Source organism: Felis catus, chromosome A1 (genome assembly GCF_018350175.1).
Source record: "Felis catus isolate Fca126 chromosome A1, F.catus_Fca126_mat1.0, whole genome shotgun sequence".
NCBI lineage: Eukaryota > Metazoa > Chordata > Mammalia > Carnivora > Felidae > Felis > Felis catus.
Genome location: NC_058368.1, coordinates 103,835,063 through 103,858,429, shown reverse-complemented (window position 1 = coordinate 103,858,429; position 23,367 = coordinate 103,835,063). Strand labels below are relative to the sequence as shown.

General features: G+C 41.0%; 1 long non-coding RNA gene across 1 annotated transcript in view; it reads left to right on the top strand.

Moving 5' to 3' along the window:
• The window catches only part of LOC111560613, a 98,422-nt gene that overhangs the window by 15,213 nt on the left and 59,842 nt on the right, over positions 1–23,367 (top strand). Inside the window, exon 2 of the long non-coding RNA XR_002742619.2 lies at positions 21,003–21,028. This is a non-coding gene — a long non-coding RNA (uncharacterized LOC111560613). The remainder of the gene's footprint in view (positions 1–21,002; positions 21,029–23,367) is intronic.

Here is a 23,367-nt window from a genome sequence, read left to right as displayed (position 1 = left end):
CTTTCCTCATTCTTCACTGTTGGAAGAGGACTATTGCATATCAAGCCATCATTTTTGAATATAAAAAAAAGAAAAGAAAATAGAAAGGGAAAGCCTGACTGGCCAAGAGCTGAAGGGGATGCCAGTCTGCTTGCTCCAAGAAGCTTTCTCCAAAGTCCCACCCACTAGCATCTACTTACGAATCGTTGACGAGAACTGGGTCATGACACCGCCCACAGGTGCAGGGAGCATGAGAAGGTGCTCTAGTGTCCCAGCGGTGAAGTGGAGAGAGTAACGGCTTTTGTGTAGTCAGCACTTAATGTCTGCCCCAGTGACTTCAATCTCATTAAGTTTGGGAAAGTATATACCTGTTTGCCTGAGATACACCTGGTTTATCTGTAATATCCTGGTACCCTGTTTAGCATTTCATAGGAAATGAAATATTATTATTGTTAGTTGCCTTAAAATAAGCTGAAAGGTGTTAAGCAGACCTCCATTTTGTGCCTCTGGATACGTCCATGGTCTTGTTGAGAAATAGGTGAGACCTATGAGCACTGTGTTGGCAATGTGACCAATATGTCTCTTTCAAGACAAGCATGCAGGGTGTTCAGTGATAAGAATGAAGAGTCCTGATGACTAGAGACAGTTAACTCCTTCCAGTTTTGCGCACCAGAAATATTTGGTGCTGCTGCCCCTTCAGGTCACCTGGAGCACTAGGCAGTTGTGCACAGGCCAATGCTTCAGCCTGGAGCGCTTGAAGCCATAGGTTTGACATTCAGTGGGATCAGTGGGAAATTATGGGTTAGATGCTCATGAAACGTGTGCTGAAATAGAAGTGCACAGAGAGAAACAGTCTGACTGCTCTTACAGAGAGATTTCATTATTCATTTTATGCCATCAATCTACAAAGGTCTTAGTTTTGCCGAACTTTAGACAAAGATTAGAGTGAAGGTACTTTATATATGGAGTGCAGGTAATATCAGTAGGGTAGACGGGGAGGGAATCGGAGAGGAAGGAGGCCAGTAAAGGGTGCACAGTTAAGCCATTTCCCATAATACATGACTAGAACTTAATTCTGCAGAGAGACGCTGGGAGTAGTACAAAACGCACATTTAGAATTATTCCACTGAGGGAACACAGCATTGAGGGCATTTCTATGCCGACTCTGGAGAATTGTTAGTTGGGGTTGCAGCAAACCTTTTAGTCTGCAAAGACCTCAAAAAATGGAAGTAGACGTCTGTAAAAATTAAATACTAAAAACTTTCTACTAAATTGGATAATGAGAAGCACCGGGGTGGCTCAGTTGGTTAAGCGTCCGACTTTGGCTGAGGTTATGATCTCACCGTTCCTGAGTTTGAGCCCCACGTCGGGCTCTGTGCTGATAGCTCGGAGCCTGGAGCCTGCTTCAGATTCTGTGTCTCCCCCTCTCTCTCTGTTCCTCCCCCGCTCATCCTCTGTTTCTCTCTCTCAAAAATAAGTAAACATAAATAAATAAATAAATAAATAAATAAATAAATAAATAAATAAATAAATAGAATAATGAATGGGTAATATTTGCTATTTACTTTGACCACCATAGTGGTACCATTGACCACATGAAAAGCAGAAGACTGGGAAATGCAAATTAAAACAACAGTGAGGTGCCATTATATACCTGTTGGCATCTATATATCATGTAGAATGGCCAAACTTCAGAATATTGACAATGCCAAATGTCCAAGTGAGTGTGGAGCATCAGGAGCTCTCATTCGTTGCTGGTGGGAATGCAAAATGGTGCAGCCACTTTGGAAGCCTTGTTGGAAGTTTGTTATAGAACTAAACATAATCCAGCAATCATGTTTCTTGGTATTTACCTGAAGGAGTTGAAAACTTATGTCCACACAAAAACCGGCAAATGGATGTATATAGGAGTTTTATTCATCCTTGCTCCAATTTAGAAGCAACCAAGATGTCCTTCACTAGGTGAATGGGTAAATAAACTAAATAAACTATATACATCTAGATATGGGCTATTATTCAGCAGTAAAAAGAAATGAGCCATCAAGCTATGAAAAGATGTGGTGGAACTTTAAGTGCGTATTACTGAGCAAAAGAAGCCAATCCAATCTGAAAAGGCTACATAGTCTTTGATTCCGACTCTATGACATTTTGGAAAAGGCAAAACTATGAAGACAGTAAAAAGATCAGTGGTTACTGGGGATGGAGGAGGGAGAGGGATAAATAGATGGAGAACAGAAGGTTTTTAGGGCAGTGAAACTACTCTGCATTAAACTGTAATAGTGAATATACATCATTATACGTCTTCCCAACCCCTAGATTGTACAACACCAAGAGTGAGTCCTAATGTAAATAGGGACTTTGGTAATGATGTGGCATGTAGGCTCATTGATTTGATCAGAGGTACCACTCTGGTGGGGGATGTTGATAATGGGGAGGCTGTGCATGTGTGGGGCAGAAGACATATGGGAAATCTCTGTACCTGCTCAATTTGGCTGGAAACCTAAAACTACTCTAAACAATAAAGTCTATTAAAACACACACACACACACACACACACACACACACACACACACACACAACAGGGGCACCTGACTAACTCAATTGGAAGAGCATGCGACTCTTGATCTCGGGGTCGTGAGTTCAAGCCCCACGTTGGGTGTAGAGATTACTTAAATAAATAAAACCGGAAAAAAACCCCACAACAAAAGCAGAAGACACTGATTTACTGAAGGACCATTAGCAACTACTGCAAAAGTTTGTAGCTTTTAAAGACTCTGCCCAAAGGCAGTTGTTAAACATGTGCAGCTCTATGAGGTACACTGACTCTGTGATGTGTGACTTTTCTGTAGATCACATGAGTCCTCTTCAAAATTAATTGTGTTCATTTTCAATTTCAAATTTTCTTGTGCACGTACAAGAGTGAAGCAATAGTTATCACAATGTCGGCTCCATTAGCAGAAAGCTGTGTAGTTATATATGCCAATATTTTGTGAGTGTCCTCAGATGCTGTACCCAGTAATTCCAATAGTGAGTCACTTTTTTCCCCTCATTTATGGAATTAAAGTTGCTGTGACTTCATTTTGTTGCAAGTGATACAAATGACCTTGTTGCCAATGATACTGTAGGATTCAGTAACAAAGTTCCACATTGAAATAATGAACTTTAGAAACCCATTGTTATCATTACAAAAAGTAAGAAAATAACAAGTTTTGTAGCAAAGCTGATGTACACAAAACAAAATAAGGCACCAGTCTGTCAGGAGGCTCTTTCTCTTTCTATCGTGCCCATCCTCAATCAGACTGGAAGTGTTCGAATCTTCAAACATTGACTTTTAAGCCAACCTAAGTGTCTCCCAATAACATGAAACATTTTTATAAAAGCACTCTGAATCTTTTTGCATGTTATTCTTCATAATCAGTTAAAAATCTTTAAGCAAACAATTCAACAAACCTAACACCAAAACTTCAGCGTTATCAGCAAATTTTAATAACTGAAAACAACCCTAACAAACAAGAAGTTTGAAAAGCCATCCTTAAAAAGCAAGAGCATAACCAAACAACTTAGTCAAATACAGTGGTTTCAGATTTTCATCTGGGAATTTTGTTTCAGCGGTTGGCAATATCTGAATTCTTAGGACCAATCTTGTGATGGAGATGTGTTTTTGGTAGGAAAAATTTAGATATAAATTTATACATATGTGACTGGAATGAAATGAAGAAGTCCTCGTGTTTTGCTGCATTTAAAAGAATCAGAAACAGAAAAGGGGAAAAAAAAGACGCAGAAGCAGAAAGTCTACCGCTGCTTCTGGTACTACCATGTACTACCATGGCTTGTGCTCATGCAGGATCCCAAGTGCCGGAAGCTTTCTCTTGTGCACCTGCTCAGACTTAGGCAAGCCCTGTGACCCGTTGGTTATCACCACTTGGTTTAGATCTGTGGAAAAGTTGATGAGTAGGATAGACTGTGTGTCTGGGGCTCCCGGGGACCCTAACTTGTTATACCAACCTTACTTGGCTCTCAGGATGTTGTTAAATGTGTAGCGTTTTTTCTTATTTGCATCTATGGCAGTTTCTTCCTCTTCTGGCTGCTCTATCAGACGTGGAATAATTAGTGGTTCTTGGATTTTCTTGGAAGAGCTTGTCACCCTGGCTTTTAGTTTGTTAGTTTATCCAGTGATTTTGTGTCTCTGATATAGTCTCTGCTTTTTTGTTAAGTTTTTTTTTTTTTCTTTTTTTTTTTTTTTTTGAGAGAGAGCAAGTGAGCAGGAGCGGGGGAGGGCAGAGAGAGAGAGAGAGAGAGAGAGAGAGAGAGAGAGAGAAAGAATCCCAAGCAGGCTCCATGTTGGCAGTGTGATGCCCGAAGCAGGGCTCGAACTGATGAACTGTGAGATCATGACCTGAATCAGAAGTCCAGGTGCTTCTCAAAAAAGCATTCTTTGTGTATTACTCAGCTTGCTCTCATTGTTGGGGTGAGAATAACATTCACTTGTGACTTTGTATATTAGGCGTTGGCTAACTTTGATCTGTGCCCGTCCCCTGTTTCCATAAATACAGTTTTACTGAAACCCAGCCATGCTCATTTTGTTTACATATTTTCTGTGACTAAAAACTGAGTCATTATGACAGAGACCATATGGCTGTAAAGCAAAAATTATTTACTATCTAGTCTTTTACAGAAAAAGTTGGCCAACACTTGTTCCACATCTTAAGTGGAAGCAGAATTCCCCTTGACACTATGAAAATTTTGTTGCCTCCTGGAATGAAATTCCACGCTTTGAATGGGACTTACAGTGTCTATTGGTCAGAAGTGCGAATGTCTGTTCTCTGTATTATACGTTACTGTTTTTTTTTTTTTTTTAATCAGTGTACGTGTTTTGTGTTTGATTAACCAGAATCTCAGACCCAGATATTTGTTTGGCAAATATTAGGTCTTGTTCTTAAAAATGGCATTTGCTACTAAAAATGATATGGACTGAATTTTGAGTGGTTTTTCTAAGGAGATTGCTTGCTTTGGATTAATCCATTTCTCCTTTATCTCCTAGAGGCCAAGGAATCCCTGATAAGGCCTTTGATAGAGGCTATCAAGTTATTGGCAGAGGTTTTTTTGTTTTGTTTTATTTTGTTTTTTTGAGAGACAGAGAGTGAGAAAGACAGAGCAAACAGAGGGGGAACAGAGAGAGAGGGAGCGAGAGAGAATCTTAAGTGGGCTTCAACCCAGCGCGAACCTGACACTGGGCTCCATCTCATGACCCTCGGATCATGACCTGAGTGGAACTCGAGACTCAGATGCACGTGCCCCCGGCATAAGGTTTTATTTGTTTGTTTGTTTGTTTTTGTTTTGCTTTGTTTATTTAAAAAAATTTTTTTTAATGTTTATTTTTGAAAGACACAGAGACAGAATGCGAGTGGGTTAGGGGCAGAGAGAGAGGGACACACAGAATCCAAAGCAGTCTGAGCTGTCAGCACAGACCCCAATGCGGGGCTCAAACTCTCCGACCGGGAGATCATGACCTGAGCCGAAGTCGGCCACTTAACTGACTGAGCCACCCAGGAGCCCCTAGTATGTTTATTTATTTATTTATTTAGAGATAGGGCGTGGGGCAGGGGCAGAGAGAGGGAAAGAGAGATCCCAAGCTGACAGTGCAGAGCCCTACACGGGGTTCGAACCTACAAACTGTGAGGTCATGACCTGAGCCAAAATCAAGAATCTTGATGTTTAACTAACTGAGCCACCCAGGCACCGCTGACATAATTTTGATAAAGGAAAAAAATAAATATAATTTACACACAGTTCATAATTTGCATGGATAATTTATATGATCATGTCATCTTTGACTTCTTTGACAATGTTTAGCCAACTCTATCAGTAAATGTGAATTTGTAACTCTTTTAGGCATCATTGTCAGGGAGATGGAAAACATAGTAATCAATATTTTCTGAGTTTTAATTTTTCTAATTATAAACAAACATATAGGGAAAAGTACAAACTAAGTCAATCTTGATCATTTTTAACAGTTTAATCTTCTTCTAAAGCTTTTTTAAAAAAACACTAATTTTAACATTTTGTCAAATGCGTTTCTGCATCTGTTGAGATGATCATGATTTTTATTTTTCATGTGGTTAATGTAGTGTATTGAACTGATTGATTTGTAGATGTTGAATCATCCCTGTATCCCTGGAATAAATCCCATTTGATCACAGTGTGTGATCCTTTGAATATACTGTTGAATTTGGTTTGCTGATATTTTGTTGAAGATTTTTGCAGCTATGTTCATCAAGGATATCAGCCTATATTTTCTTTTCTTTGGGTGTTCTTATCTGGTTTTGGTATCAAGGTAATCCTGGCCTCATCAACTGAGTTTGGAAATGTTTCCTCCTCTTCTATTTTTTTGGAAGAGTTTGAGAAGGATTGGTACAAGTTCCCAGTGAAGCCATCCAGTCCTAGACTTTGGTTTGTTATGAGGTTTTTGATTAATTCAGTCTCCTTACTAGTATTTGGTCTAACTTTCCTATTTCTTCATGATACAATCCTGGCAGGCCGTAGGTTTCTAGGAATTCATCCATTTTTTTTAGGTTGCCCTGTCTGTTGGTATATAATTGCTCATACTAGTCTCTTCTGATCTTTACATGGTATTTTTGTGGTATCTGTTGCAGTGTCCCTTTTATTTCTGATTTTGAGTCCTCTTTTTTTTCTTGCTGAGTTTAGCTATAGGTTTGTCAATTTTGTGTTATCTTAAAAAAAAAGCTCTTGGGGCACCTGGGTGGCTCAGTCGGTTGAGCGTCCGACTTCGGCTCAGGTCATGACCTCACGGTCCGTGAGAGGGGCGCCTGGGTGGCTCAGTTGGTTGAGCGTCCAACTTCGGCTTAGGTCATGACCTCACGGTCTGTGAGTTCGAGCCCCACATCGGGCTCTGTGCCGACAGCTCAGAGCCTGGAGCCTGTTCAGATTCTGTGTCTCCCTCTCTCTCTGACCCTCCCCTGTTCATGCTATGTCTCTCTCTGTCTCAAAAAACTAAATAAACATTTAAAAAAATTAAAAAAACACAGCTCTTAGTTTCGTTGATCTCTTCTATTGTCTTTTTAGTCTGTATTTTATTTTTACTCTGATCTTTGTTACTTCCTTCCTTTTACCAAGTTTGGGCTTTGTTTGTTCTTCCTTTTCTAGTTCCTTGAGATGCAAAGGTAGATTGTTTATTTGAGGTCTTTCTTGTTTCCTGATGTAGGCTTTTATCACTATGAACTTTATGCACGCCTCAGTATAAATTTCCTACAGTTATTCTTAAATTCAGTGAGTATTTGGACACAGAGGCGGTGTGAGCAGGTGGCTGTGCCTAGTGGTTTGTATGTGGGATGCTCCGGGCAGAGGAAATCCCCAGGAGCTAAGCTGTTGCTTGGCTTTCCTGGGGTCACAAGCAGCTTGACATTAGCTGGGGACTGGGACCCTCTTCCCCCCCTCCCACCAGAGGGCTTGTGGCTAGGTCTATGGGAGATCAGATATTTGTTCTCTGTTCTTGAGGACAAAGAGATTGTGATCTTGTTCTGTGGAACGTTCCTCCGCCCTTTCAAATGTATGATCATATTCTCAGCATTTGCTTTTACATTCAACCTCGAAACTTCCTGCCCAATTCTTAGTAAAGTTCTGCTGCCAGCAGCCTGCATGAGGCGGAATGCTGATTTAGCTCCTAGGCTGTGCTGAGCCACATTGCCATGGTAACCAGCAGTCAAACCTGGGAGAAGCCAGGCTGCAGAGGCACTGGAGTCATCACCAAACAACAAATCAAAGGGAAATGTCTCAGGGGAGATTTCTAATTATCACACATTTGTCCTTGCAGCCAAACCAGAGTGCAGAGGAAATGGCACCGTTGGCATTGGCACCTTTGGGCCGCAAAATCATGGAAACTTTCTTGTTCTTCTGTGGGCGTTCCCTGGAGCCTCCTGCTGCCTTAAGGTCTATTGAAAACGATGTTTAGATTGACCTTTTCCTTAGAGTTGTCACCAAGTCCTTAGTAGTGATAACTATAATGCTCTACAGCTTAAGGTATTTTTGAAGGCAGCAAGGCACTTTTCTTTTTTATTTCACTTTTTTTTTTAAGCCAGGCAATTTTAAAAAGCCTTACATCTGTGAGCCTGATAGCTAATAAACATCTGAGATTGTTCTCTGACATCTTGTAGAGATTGCCTCTGTTCCTTCCATACTTTTTTTCTTTTCCCCATCCTTTTTAATATAAGCCAATTTACTTCAGGAATCCTTAAGACCAGTAGAGTACAAACTGATCTGTTTGCATGTAAATGTATGCAAATCATGTTACAGTAAGACAGGCCTCCTAGAGTAACAATTGGTAACATCTATGTTTGCTCATGAAGAGAGTGTTCAAGGTTACAAAGCTATCACTAAAGATTTATAGTTTTCCAGGGAGATAGTTGTAGAAATCCTTTTCCTACTTTTAAATATGCTGAGACCAAAGGCTGTCCAAGCCTTGAGACAAGGGAGAGAGGTGATAAATGAAGACACAGCATCACGTGAATAAAATTCAAGTTGCGTTTGTTAAGACAGCAGCTTCGACCTTCTTGCAGTCAGCCTGGTCTGCATAGGTGTCTGTGTTAGTAAGGTTCTTTAACGTATCTGTTCTGCATTAATTCATATTTCTGAATGGCATATGCTGGAGGCTGGCCTGAATCACCTTTGTTTTATTATAGGTGCATTTAAGGTCAACTACCACTAACTGCATTGTTAAATATTGATTTAGCCATTTGAATTAATGTAATTTTCAGTCCTTTCCCTACTTAATGTGTACTAGCAACCGCATGACCCAGCCAGACAGGAGATCAATATGTGGGGACTCAGTTTGTAACGAGGCTCGGTTCACCACTTTCCCTGCTTGCTAATTTTCCTGTGGAAGCCGAAGTGTCCCGCTTAACCCGCCCCTTGGCTTGTCTACTTACTTCCTGCAAAACTTCCAAATGCTTTCCTCTCTTGTAGAAGTTTTCTGACCTATGTAGTGGTCATTGTTTCTTGGGGTTCTGAACCACAGGTTTCCCTTGTTCAGGAAAAACATCAAGAAAGCAAAAAACAAAACCCGCAACATTGTAACAGCAAGGTCAGAATGGCATGGATTTATAACATTGCAGGACCTAAAACAAGCCTTAGCATCGCTTTATTCAGCACTCTTGTTTTATGGCTCACCAAACTGGGGGTCTAAAGGACTTTTCAAACCGCCAGCATTAGAGCCAGAATCCTTATCTTCCAGATTTCTCTTTTCATTGTACTTATTGACCTCTAGTACATAGTATTTGTCTTTCTGTGAACTGGGGCAAAGTAAAGGAATTTTGTGACTACGTTCATTAAAGACACCATGGCATCAGGCCAAAGAGAGCTCGGTGAAAAATGAAATCGTTCATTTTAGCAGAGATCAAGTGGAGATACTATCCCTAAAGAACGACCATAGTGGGGGCGCCTGGGTGGCTCAGTCGGTTAAGCGTCTGACTTTGGCTCAGGTCATGATTTCATGGTCCGTGAGTTCGAGCCCCACATCAGGCTCTGTGCTGACAGCTCGGAGCCTGGAGCCTGCTTTGGATTCTGTGTCTTCCTCTCTCCCTGACCCTCCCCCTTGCATGCTCTGTCTCTCTCTGTCTCAAAAATAAATAAACGTTAAAAAAAAAAAAAAAAAAGGAAGGCCATAGTGGTACTGCCTTCTTTGGAACTTTTCCGTTTGGGTGTGTAAACAATACACAGTACCAACTGGCTTGACTTATTCTAATTTAACATAAATATAGAAGAACAAACTGTAATACTGAGATTGTGATATGAAGCTGATATATGTTCTTTTCCTGCCTAACCTTCATTTAAGGTTAGAGGTGCTGGGGGCCATGTTTGCTACCTTATACAAAAAGCCTGCCTAAGAATGCAGGAAGCATTCTGGGAGACAGAGCCAAGAAATGGAGAGAGAGAGACCAGACCGTGGTGACATCAAGCATCTGGGTCCAGTCATGCCTGAAGCTAGTGATACCTCTCAAAATTTAGGTTACATAAAATCAATAAATTCCCTTCTTTTTTTTTTTAATTTTTAAAAATCTTTATTTATTTTTGAGAGAGAGAGAGAGAGCAGGGGAGGAACAGAGAGAGAGGGAGACACAGAATTGGAAGCAGGTTCCAGGCTCCGAGCTGTCAGCACAGAGCCCCATGCGGGGCTTAAACCCGTGAACAGTGAGTTCGTGACCTGAGCCAAAATTGGATGCTCAACTGACTGAGCCACCCAGGGGCCCCAGTAAATGCCCTCATTTTCTTAAGTTGTCTTTTTGTTTGTTTTGTTTTTTGTTTTTTGGTTTTTTTTTTTTTTTTTTTTTGAAAACCACAACCAAGAGTGTCAACTTCCTGGCTAATACATAAGCTGAATTGGGTATTCAAGAAATAACCTGGACCTTGATGGGTGTGGTATCCAACTTCTAGATTTTAACATAGTTCTACAGAAGTGTCTTACAGCGTTTCTACTTGTGTTATAAAAGGCCAGGTGGTGGGTCTCTAGTAAACATTTGTATCTGACATCTCTCTCTCCTGTTTGTGTCTAGACAAACACAGACCTATAGCGTAAGCATTGTAAACCGACATTTTATTTTCAAAGCGCTTGCCTAATGTCACTGCTTTCTAGTGTGTAATAACGTCTTAGTAATTGTAGGCTATTTCCTTCACGTAAAAGCCACAGTCAGTAAAGTTGCTTTTTCCCCCCAAAACCTGCACTGAAAAAAAAAAGTCCTTTCTATTCCCAAACTGAAGTTGATTCTCTAATAAGAGAGGAAAGCTCTGAGACTGAAATTGCAGACCTTTAGTCTTGGAAAAGTAACTTTGGAGATGGCCCAGGGCTCTCGGTTTGCAGGTGACATCAAAACTCAGAGGGTGTAGGCCATGTGGCTTCAGTTGCACAGCACGTTTAACCGTGGAGCTGACACTAACACATCTTTGACCACACGCTTTCCCACCCTGCTCTGCGTTCCTCCGCCTAATGCACTTGCTAGTACCCCGCTTCTTGTTTGGCAGTGTGTGGGGTGATACTTTTTATTCCTGGCTGTCTAGGGTAAAAAACTTGCAACGTTTACAGGATATAGGACAGTACCGCTATTTACCGACAGCCCACAGACGCAGATTAGTTTGTGTGCACAATTGTCTAAGTGCACACAAAGGCATAGCGACACTCGTCCTGATGGAGCTCAGGCACGTAATTAGAAAATAGAAGTTTAAACCAGGCAAGAAGAATCAAATTAACTGGAACAAACACAATAAACAGAATCAAATCTTTGGTCTCAGCACCTGGTTTTACACAGTGGAACTCAGGGATCAATGACAAAACCCACCCAGCTTTTTGACGGCATCTCTACCTGCTAAAAAAGGTGTAATGGTAGCAGATTTGAGCGTCCCGTCTCTTTGGGTGGTTTTTATTCACATCACATAGACCTCCTTGCAAACACTCTACAGTTCCATGCAATTAAATGAGACCTCACTCGTTGACGTGAAAGGAGGTTTGGTATATCAATATATACTATATAAAATATAGGTAGTAGAAATGGATGATTTTTGCCTCTTTTTATGTATTGACTGTAGTTTATACAGAGCAAAATCCTCTAAGAACTAAAGCATCAAAATTATAAAATGTCTGGATGTGAAGTTCATAAAGCTGAAACTACTTTTTTCTTAAACAAAGGCAGATGCTTTGTGTAGATGGAGTTCTCTTTTCTGTGTTCTAGGCATTTACTTTCATTTTTGAAACTCTTTTAAGTGCTACATGAGGCACCTGGCCCTGGAGTGAAAAGAGATTAAAAACACCTTGGGGAATCTTAATTCCTTCTAAATCACTTTTTCCTCCTTAAAAAAAAAAAAAAAAAAAAAAAAAAAGGAGTTGGTCTCGAATGAAATATGGAACCTTATCTACCTTATGAATAATCTCCTCTCTTTTCTCCTCTCTGCCCCAGAGTTCCAGGGCTTGGAGATAGATAGGGGGTGATTAAAAATTCTCATCCTGCCTATGTGCCTTGTGCCCTCTCCTTTGTCATTTTGCAGTTGGGTATCAAAGCGGTAGCATCTATGTTCTTTGAAGACTAAGCAGTTTGGACATGCAATTTAGATGAAAAACAATTACTCTGTGTTAGCTTGCTTTTGGCAAGAGTGTATTAAGGCTCATCTCATTGATGGGAAACAAAAGCTCCCCTTCATCTTCATGAATTTCAAATGAGAGAGAGAGAGAGAGAGAGAGGAAGAAAAGGGAACAGTGAGTTTTCTGGCAGGAGCTTTTCTGCATAACCTTTCTCTGACGAGTTGGAGTTGGCGGCTTTCTTTCTAGAACATCCTTAGCCCTGGCTTGGATAATAATGCATTTCTTGCCCTTGCACAGATGGTGCAAATGATCATTCGCTTCAACTGGTGGGAGCCTTTGAAACATACAAAGAAGACTAAACTGTTGAAGGGCAAGCTGTGGCTTTTTTTTTTTTTTAAATTTAGGAAGGGAAGAAAATTAATGGACACCTTGCATTGATACCTTTTGTTACAGTTGTGTTTCAGTTTGAAAACACAAGCAAACAAAAGGCATGCTTGTGAATTAGCTATGTTTAAAGTTGTATCAGGGGCCTTTGGAGGGGCTCAGTTGGTTAAGGTACCCTTTGGCTCAGGTCACAATCTCATGGTTCATGAGTTCAAGGCCTGTGTCAGGCTCTGTGCTAACAACAGCTTGGAACCTGCTTCGGGTTCTGTGTCTGCCCCTCCCCTGCTTCCTCTCTCTCTCTCTCTCAAAACACACTAGGGACAAAAAACACTAGGGGCCCTTTAAAAACACCATGTTATCTTTAAGGGCTCAGTTTGAAAATATTAGTTCAGAGAGTTACATTGGATCTTCAACTTCTGAATAATGATGTGTTGGCACATTGCTTGTGGTACTTGTGGTCCCAGAATGAAAGCCCAACAGGCTTTGTGTGTGTTTGTAGGAATGTGTGTTAAGGAGAAACAGAGCTGGTTTCGTGGGAAAGCGACCTGTGTGGTACCCTGAGTCTTGTGCTTAGAAGGTTAAGTGTCAGTCGGTTAACCATCCCAACGCTTGATTTAGGCTCAGGTCATGATCTCATGGTTCATGGGTTTGAGCCCTACATCACCCTCTGTGAAGAACATGGAGCGTGCCTGGGATTCTCTCCCTCTGCCCCTCTCTCCCACTCATGCTCTCTCTCTCTCTCTCTCAAGAAAAGTGTGCATATATATATATGTATATATATATATGTGTGTATATATACATATATATGTGTATATATATGTGTGTGTATATATACATATATATGTGTGTGTGTATATATATGTGTGTGTGTGTGTGTATATATATATGTGTGTGTGTGTGTGTGTGTGTGTGTGTGTGTATATATATATATGTGTATATATATATATATATATATATATATATATATATATATATATAACCTTCAGGGATGGTGTGAGTATTAAATAAACATAAAGTGATTAAAACAGTTCATGGCATGTGGTGCAGGTTTTTTAAAAAAATTATTGTTATAACTGTATACATTTAGTTATTTAGAGTGGCTATTATTCTGTCTTTAAAAAAATTTTTTTTAACATTTATTCATTTTTGAGAGGTAGAGAGAGACAGAGCATGAGTGGGGGAGGGACAGAGAGAGAGGGAGACACAGAATCTGAAGCAGGCTCCAGACTCTGAGCTGTCAGCACAGAGCCAGATGTGGGGCTCAAACTCATGAGCCGTGAGACTGTGACCTGAGCCAAAGTCAGATGCTTAACCGACTGAGCCACCCAGGCGCCCCTCTACCTTCTTATATGGCCTGAACTCACTGTTCAAAGCCCATGTTCAAATGAGATTTCCTAAGTGCATGTAGAAAAGAAAGCAATCAGAAAAGTATAAACTAGCTTTACTTAATTTTTTCGGATATTTCTTTTTATCATTTTTTTAACGTTTATTTATTTTTGAGAGAGAGAGACAGACAGGGAGAGTGTGAACGGGGGAGGGCAGAGAGAGAGAGGGAGATGCAGAATCTGAGGCAGGCTCCAGGCTCTGAGCTGTGAGCATAGAGCCTGACTCGGGGCTCGAACCCATGAAACTTGAGATCACGACCTGAGCTGAAGTCAGACGCTCAACCAACTGAGCCACCCAGGTGCCCCTAGGATATTTCTTAATAAAATATGTATAATATTCCTGTATAAAGTCTGTGTCTTCCTACCTAATGGGCTTAGAGTTATATCTGTGTAGGGTATAGACACAAATTTTTTCTGCCTCTGAATCTGAATGCCTCCCTTCGTATAATGCAGTCTCCCAAATGTCTGCGTAGCCAGTGTCAACCCCTAGCACATATTATAGGAATATGTTACAATTTTAAAAGGTAAAAAGAAAGTACTTAAATTCATCTGAAACCCACCACAACATAATAATATAAAGGTTTTCCATTTATGGTGCATTTTGTTCACTCCTAAATAGTATGCCTCTGAGTTGTAACCCTTCTGCCACGGATCTCCCTCAGAGGAGGTCCTGCCTCCTGGTTAACATCACAGCTGTGACACGGGACCTTTGCTTTTCTTTCTGTGAATGAGATCCTCCTGGGTGTTTGTTGGGGGTGTTTATGCATTCCTCCCACAATTTTAAAATTTGGTAACTTAATACATCACAAAAACAAACTGTGAGCATCTCCAGCAAACCAGTTTTGTGGCGTTTTCAACATTCTCCAGTTCAAATATTGAGACAGACACACATGCTGTCTTCAGCGATGGCGTTGTTCATTAGGGTTTTCTAAGCCATTGAAAACATTTTCCATTGGGTGCTGAGTCACTGTATGGACTGCCTCTCTGAGAAAAATCCTAAATTTCTTCCAAGTGTGGGGTTTTGATGAGGGGTCAGGCTTATATAGGTCCCATAAAAAAAAAAATCTGAAGGGGGGAGGTGTGATAGAAAGTAGCCAGGTGGTTCGTTGAGATCTGCCAGTACGTTTTCTGAAAAAGACATCAAGGCTGAACCGTTACCCGTTTGAAATAAAATCATGCAGAAAGAAAGTACAATGCAAAATAATGAAATTGTCCTAAGTTAGGGCGAAATTTCATAACATAAAATAGAAACCATGTATATATTTTATACAAAAGGATCAATAACTCACATTTTCTGAGGGCAGATATGGAATAAAATGAACATTAGTATTAATAACTTTCCATTATTAAAATTTCAAATTTTATATTGTACTTTATAAAATTACCTTATGTATAGATCTATAGACCCGCGCCTCTCTAAACATTGCCGCATAGATCTCCTAAATGTATTTTTCTGCCTTCCGAGGTCCATGCATTTTCAAAATAAATCATTGAAGGGAGTCAAGTGATTGGTATGCTGATTATATTAACAGAGGGGAACTTGTATCAGTGTTAGAAAATATATCACCTCTCTTTCATACACTTCTCTTCCTGGAAATTCCCATTAAAGTAAGAGAAAGGAATCCAAAATAAAAGAGATTTATACTAGCATGGTTTTAACTTTAATATGGTAGGTGGTTACAGTGGTAAAGGGGAACCCTTAGCCTAAGACTTCGGTTTCTGTTCCTCAGTTCTTTTAAGTTATTTACTTATTTAATGTTTATTTACTTATTTGGAGAGAGAAAGCATGAGCAGGGGAGGGGCAGAGAGAGAGTGGGGGAGAGAGAATCCCCAGCAGGCTCCATGCTGTCAGCACAGAGCACCACTCAGGGCTCAAATTCACAAATTGTGAGATCATGACCTGAGCTGAAAGCAAGAGTCGTACGCTTAATGAACTGAGCTACCCAGGCGCCCCTGAAGTTACTCATTTTTAAATTAACTTTGTCATTTTTTGCCATGAGTTTGACATTACTTGTTATATAGTTTTATCACTTTTTAAATGAGATATAATTGACATGTAACATTATATTCATTTCCAGGTGTACAACTTAATGAGTTGATATTTGTATATCTGATGAAACGATCACTGCAACAAGTCTAGTTAACATCCTCATCACACCTTATTGTGGCTTTTAAAAATGAAGATGTAAGCAGTACTGAGCGATTTGCATTAGGGTGGGCGCCGTTGATTAGCATTTGGGAGGAACGTGATTTAGAAGAAAGAGCTCAGCTTCACAGTCAGAAAAATGTAAGTTTGGGGCCAGCACACATTCTTCATGTGCCGTCACATGGTTCTAGGGCAAGTGTATAAAATTCTTTGACCTAGTTTCTTGATGAGGAAAGGTTGTTATTAAGATTACATCCAATACACAAATCACCGGGTACCCTGGATAGAATGACTCAGTAGACCGAAGCTGACAGTATCAATTACAGACAGGTTTGTGCCGACCCCTCTGGACTTCTACTGCACACAGTGTGCATAAATTCAGAGAGTACCCAAAAGCTTATAAATTATACTTTACCTCCTTCCTACAAAGTGCATTTTGAAAAACCATGGTAACATAAATCGATAACTCATGGAATGAAGTTGTGTTCACTAGTAGCCTTTGACCTTTCTTTGGTTTTGCTTATAGCAGAAAATGATGGCTTTTTTTTTTTTTGCCTTTGGAATATAGCGTGATGGCAAAAATTAGTAGTTGTCTTTACCAATCTATGTGGATGTTGAACTACCTTTTAAAAGAAGACTGGTGTCCACTTATATTTATTATTATATATGTGCGTACACATATACATATATATCTATATATATGTAAAATATTTGAAACCTAGACTTTGACTTAAATGAGCAGAACTTGCAATGCTGTTGTTTTTAAATGCTATGTTTTCTTGTTGGTAGACAAATCAGAGAATTTCTGTGCACTTAGAAATTAGAAAATAATATGGCTCCCCCCTGCCCCAACTTAAAAGCAGTTCAGAGATCTCTTATTTTAAATTTGTTTTTTTTTTAATGCTTATTTATTTTTGGGACAGAGAGAGACAGAACATGAATGGGGGAGGGTCAGAGAGAGAGAGGGAGACACAGAATCTGAAACAGGCTCCAGGCTCTGAGCTGTCAGCACAGAGCCTGACGTGGGGCTCGAACTCATGAACTGAGAGATCATGACCTGAGCCGAAGTCAGCCGCTTAACCGACTGAGCCACGCAGGTGCCCCAGAGATCTCTTATTTTAGATTATCCTAAGTTTCTATGTAAAAGCTACGGGTTGTAATGGAGATCAGACTTTTGTATGTGTAACAGGTTGTCAGCTATAATTAAACAAAATGCCCAGAGCTTCCCAGCTGAACATATATGACAATGAACCAGTGATCAAAAAATCGTTGTTGAATGAAACAATACCAATAAGCGACATCTGTGATTGCTCAGAACCTCATATGGTTCTGGCATGCATCTACTTTTCTATAAATCTTGAGCTTCAAAGAGGCTGAAAATTCTTTTTGTATTGATTTTTTGTGGTTGATTTTGTTGAATAAAGCTAATGTGTGCAGTTGTTGAGAGCGAACATAGGAGGGGCATTGGAAACATGTGGCATTTGTCTCATTTCCAGGACAATAGACTAATACCTCTGAAAAGAAAATTGATTCAGAATATGATATAGAACATATGCTAGAGTGGATCACCAAGTCCTGAATTCATCCTGAGCATGAAATGTTAGTACCTCTGAGAATATTCCCTGGAAATCCAGAAACGTTGTCTGGTTCTGACACGTTTCTTTTTCTTTCAATAAACATCAGATCCGGGCTGGTGCTAGCGTTAAGGCCTCGGGTGGCTGGAATGAAGCTGCCATCCGGAGAAATTCCACTATTTATCATACCAGCTTCACGGGTGACTTAAATAGTCCTCCCCCAACATTTTGACACAATGCAATTATTTTGCTTTAGACAGTCAGCATTGGTTTGTTTGAAAAAGTTGTTGCTAAAAGTACCATCTTCAGATAAATGTGCTCAGATTTGTATTTTAGATGTATTTCACAGCTACGCTTTTATAAATAGGTTGGAAATAGCTAGATACTGATTTATGGTTGACAGCTAGTTTTAGTGGTATTCAGAATTTCTGCAAGGATACTTTGACTTGTTCCCTTGAGTCTTTACAGCTCATGAAAACTCCAAACAGTTTTGAAGACAAGAGGAAGAGAAAATATTTAACACAATATGTTCAGACCTCAGTGGGTTATCTTGTTTCAGATTTTCCAAACCAGCTTAAGTGTCATACAGTTTTTCCGCAATTGTTTATTTGAACATTTATTGCAATAGTTTTGGTGTGATCAGTGGATAACAGAAGGCCCACTCGGTGCCCGATTTAGACCTGAGAATGCCTAGTGCACGTGCTCTTTATGCCTTGTGTTTGTGTCATTTTTCCTGTTGGTTAAGAACATGGATTCTGGGGCGCCTGGGTGGCGCAGTCGGTTAAGCGTCTGACTTCAGCCAGGTCACGATCTCGCGGTCCGTGAGTTCGAGCCCCGCGTCAGGCTCTGGGCTGATGGCTCGGAGCCTGGAGCCTGTTTCCGATTCTGTGTCTCCCTCTCTCTCTGCCCCTCCCCTGTTCATGCTCTGTCTCTCTCTGTCCCAGAAATAAATAAAAACGTTGAAAAAAAAAATTAAAAAAAAAAAAAAAAGAACATGGATTCTGGAGTCTGTGTCTCCCAAATGGGCTCTGGAGGAAATGTTGCCCAAGTTAGTAACTTCTTTTGTTTCGGTTTCTTTGTCTGTACAAATATGGAGGCTGATAGTACCTCCTTCTTAGGGAGGTATGGGTGTTAAGTAAATTAGTGCACCTAAAGATTTTTGAAATGATTGAATTATAGGGCATCTGTGATAAATATTATCTTCTATTACATGTATATGTATGTGTATGTGAATATATGTATACCCACACACGTATGTGTGTATGTGTTCATAACAATATGTAGTGGGAATAGACATTGATAAGTCTAAAATAATTAGTGTTCCTTCTTATATCTTATTCCTGTTCCCATCATCGGTTGTGTGGAAATTGCTGTATCACCAAATATGTGTTGAATAACATAAAATACTAAACTAGTCCCTTTATCAAAGATATAAAGACAATGCATGAAGCTGGATGCTTTCAAGATTTTTCACTCACCCCTTTTCCCTCATTTTATCCTCAAATATTTTAACATATTTTGTAAGTCTCGAGAGCATTTAAGTTACTTGAATGATCCATCCAGAATCTTCCAGATGTGTTTATATAATTCATGATGTGTGGGCATTTCTCTGTGGCGATTCTACATGGCTATCAGGTTTGAGCAAAAGGCACAATAAAGGATTTAATCCAACATTTCTATTTATTTCCCTTATGAAGAGAGTGGTCTTCCTACTACCTGGTAACTTTTGCCTCTTCAAGCAGTGTTTCTTGGTGCCTCCAATAAATGATACTTTCCCACCATTCCTTCACATGCTATGCTGTTTGCACGATCTCCCCAAGGTTCTTGTGTTTCTCTTTGTCAGCATCTGTGTTGGAGTATGGTCACAGACATGGTGTGGGTGAAGGACAAAGAGGACGTCCGTGCCGGAAATTCGGGGAGCCTTTTCCTCCCAAAGATGAAAAATGGTCTGGACTCCCTCTCTGCCTCTAAACCCGAAGATGGGGCATGTCACTTGACTTTGCTCTGTCAGTGCTCAGCACAGAGCAGTAACTACTCTTCCTGTTTTACGTTTTTCATTTTAAAGATCCAATTAACTTCTCTTGAATATTGCAGCGGGCCTGCTGACCTAATAATTCTTTCATCCCTGATTTCCATCATTATCTCTGCTTGAAGTTACCTCACACGCACACCTCGGCCAGAGAATACGTGTGAAGGACAGACAGTCCCCTCTTACGGGAAAGGCTCATCTCATCTGAGAGCCGAGTCTCAAGTGCATAACGAATGCTATTTTCTCATTTTCGGGGGCATTTGTCAGACATGTTATTTTAGGTTTAGATGTGGTATCACCGACTGCAATAGCATGGCTGTTCTAGTCTTCAGAAATTCTGAGACAGGCACTGCCTGGGGGTGTCTAGGAACGTTCATCACTCATTGAGACTCCAGGTTCAGAAGTCCTGAACCTTTTCTCTCTAGGTCTGTTCCTTTGTCACTTTCTGTGACTCCCAACACCAGTCAGTGGTTTGCAGTGTGTTCTTTCTGATACAGAACCGTCACATCTCTGAGAAATATACAGTTCCTCATTCTCAGGGATTCAGCCAGTGAGAGCAAGTGTCAGTTTCCTGATGATGTCTGAAAGGATGACTTTCTGGGGGCGCCTGGGTGGCTCAGCCGGTTAAGCGTCTGACTTCGGCTCAGGTCATGATCTCGCGGTCCATGAGTTCGAGCCCCGCGTCGGGCTCTGTGCTGACAGCTCGGAGCCTGGAGCCTGTTTCAGATTCTGTGTCTCCCTCTCTCTCTGACCCTCCCCCATTCATGCTCTGTCTCTCTCTGTCTCAAAAATAAATAAACGTTAAAAAAACAAAAAGAGGGGAGCCTGGGTGGCACAGTCGGTTAAGCGTCCGACTTCAGCCAGGTCACGATCTCGCGGTCCGTGAGTTCGAGCCCCGCGTCGGGCTCTGGGCTGATGGCTCAGAGCCTGGAGCCTGTTTCCGATTCTGTGTCTCCCTCTCTCTTTGCCCCTCTCCTGTTCATGCTCTGTCTCTCTCTGTCCTAAAGATAAATAAACGTTGAAAAAAAATTAAAAAAAAAAACAAAACAAAGCAACAACAACAAAAAAAACCAAAAAGGTTGACTTTCTGGACTCCATTCCTGGGAGGCAGAGTGCTGGTAAAATAAAGAGAAGAGTAGACTAATAAGAATGACTATTTACAAGTATTAATAAAACAATAAGCATAATGACTATTAACAACCGTTATTGAGAATCTGCTTTGTGCCAGACACGTTGCAAGTGTTTTATGTATCATAGGTCTGTTGAGTACAAAATAGCACAATAGCCCTGCAAGGTAGGTGTTATTTCTCCCACTAGGTAGGCTGAAGCCCAAAGGGTGGGAGATTCTTGCTTAACATGACCTACTACTAAAGAGAGAGGCAAAGTCTCCTGGTGACTGAATCTTTTTTTCTTCTCCCTGCAGGGAAGCTTCGCTGCTGAGATGCTCCGGTGAGTTTCGAATTTCTGGCACAGTGTGTTTTGGGGAGGAATTGCCCACTGATGGAGATGCCAAAGGAAGGGTCAGCACACTGTGAGACAGCATGAGACTTTCTGTGTCTCAGCCGGCTCGGGTCATCTGTGGGTGTGCAGTCCAAGGGGAAGATGTGGAGTGATTGCCACGCAAGGCCAACCAGGCTTCCTGCCTTCTCCACAGTCTGCTCATCAGGGGGCCTCATTTAATTTGTTGGGGTTTTCTTTTAGTAGTAAAATATACATAACTTCATAGTTATCATTTTAGCCATTTGTAAGTGTACAATTCTGTGACATGAAATACATTTACAGTGTTGTGTAACCATCCTATACTCAAAACTTTTTCATCATCCTTAACCAAAACTCTGTATCCGTTAAGCAGTGATTCTCAGTTCCCCCTCTACCCTGCCCTCCCCTCCCCTGTAACCTCTGTTCTTCTTTCCACCTCCATGACTTTGCCTATCCTCAGTATTTCAGATATACGTGGAATCACACCATGTTTATCCTTTTGTGTCTGGTCTCTCTAAGCGTGCTCTCAAGGTCCATCCATATGGTTGCATATATAAAAATTTAATTCCTTTTTATGGCTGAATAATATTCCGCTGTGGGTATATATCACAGTTTAGTTATCCCTTCGTCTGTTGATGGGCCTGGGAGGAAGTAATCGAATGATTTCCTCTCCCAATTCCTCAAGGAACCTCATGCCATACGCTGCATACCCAGTGTTTTGTTTTGGAGAGTACGGAGTGCTTCATGGTGTCTTAGTCAGTTTGGGCTGCTGTTGCAAAATACCATAGACTGGGTGGCTTGTAAACCACAGAAATTGATATCTATATGGTTCTGGAAGTCTGCGACCGTGGTGCCAGCACTCTCGGGGTCTGGTGAGAGCCTTCTTCTGAGTTGGATGCTACTGACTAATAGCCACACAGAGTGGAGAGCAGAGAGAGAGGAAGCAGGCTCTCTTGTGTCTCTTCTTTTTTTTTTTTTTTTTAATTTTTTTCCCAACATTTATTTATTTTTGGGACAGAGAGAGACAGAGCATGAACGGGGGAGGGGCAGAGAGAGAGGGAGACACAGAATCGGAAACAAGCTCCAGGCTCTGAGCCATCAGCCCAGAGCCTGACGCGGGGCTCGAACTCAGGGACCGCGAGATCGTGACCTGGCTGAAGTCGGACGCTTAACCGACTGCGCCACCCAGGCGCCCCTTGTGTCTCTTCTTATAGGGACATTAATCCTACACATGATGGCTTCACCTTCATGACCTAATTACATCCTAAGGCCCACCTCCTAATACCATAACATTAGGGTTTAGGATTTCAGCATATGAATTTTGGGGGAGGGCACAAACATTTGGTTCATAACAATGAGATCCTTCAGGTTGGGCCATATAAAGACTGGCAGTTTATAATCAGTTTCTTTCTTTCTTTCTTTCTTTCTTTCTTTCTTTCTTTCTTTCTTTCTTTCTTTCCTTTCTTTCCTTTCTTTCTTTCTTTTTTCCAGAAAATGAGATACTTGTTTTGATTTGATTTGATTTTACTTTATTTTATTTTACTTTAGAGAGAGAGTGTGGGAGAGCACAGGGGAGGGACAGAGGGAGAGAGAGAATCTCAAGCAGGTTCCATGCCCAGCATGGAGTGCAATGTAGGGCCCAATCCCATGACTGTGAGATCATGACCTGAGCCAAAATCAAGAGTCAGATACCCAACTGACTGAGCCATCCAGGCTCCCCTAAAATCAGTTTCTACCTGTTTATTGAGCCCCAAGTGGAGGTCTGTTGCTGTACTTTACAATAGGGGATGTCCATTAGCAAGTAATGAGTAAACTGCCTCCTAAGGAAACAACCCCCAGACCTCATGCTTACACACACTTACACTCCTTCATAGTTCCCATTGCCATCCCCACTATAGATCTTCCTCCCATATCCCATCCCAGATGAGTACATAACCATGAAAGCATGCATCCAAATGTGTTTTTGAGAAGAACTAATAGAAAGTGTACGGAGGGCAAGATGGCTGTTCTTCTGAGTGGTCAGGCCTTTGAGAAGAGAATTTGAACCAGTTCATGGAAGATGGGACACATGGGAAGATGGGAAGATCAGGACACATAAACTACTTGAACAAAGTCTCAGAGTCCAGATTTGGGATAGTGAGAAGGGACAGTGAGGGATTTCTGGGGAAATGTCTTTGTTGGAGAAGGGAAGTGGGAAGGTATAACAGGAAGGGAAGGAATGGATGGTAGAAAGCTTTATTTATTCACTGATTTTTTATTTGAGAGAGAGAGGGGGAGAGAGAAGTGCACATGAGTGGAGGAGAGGGAGA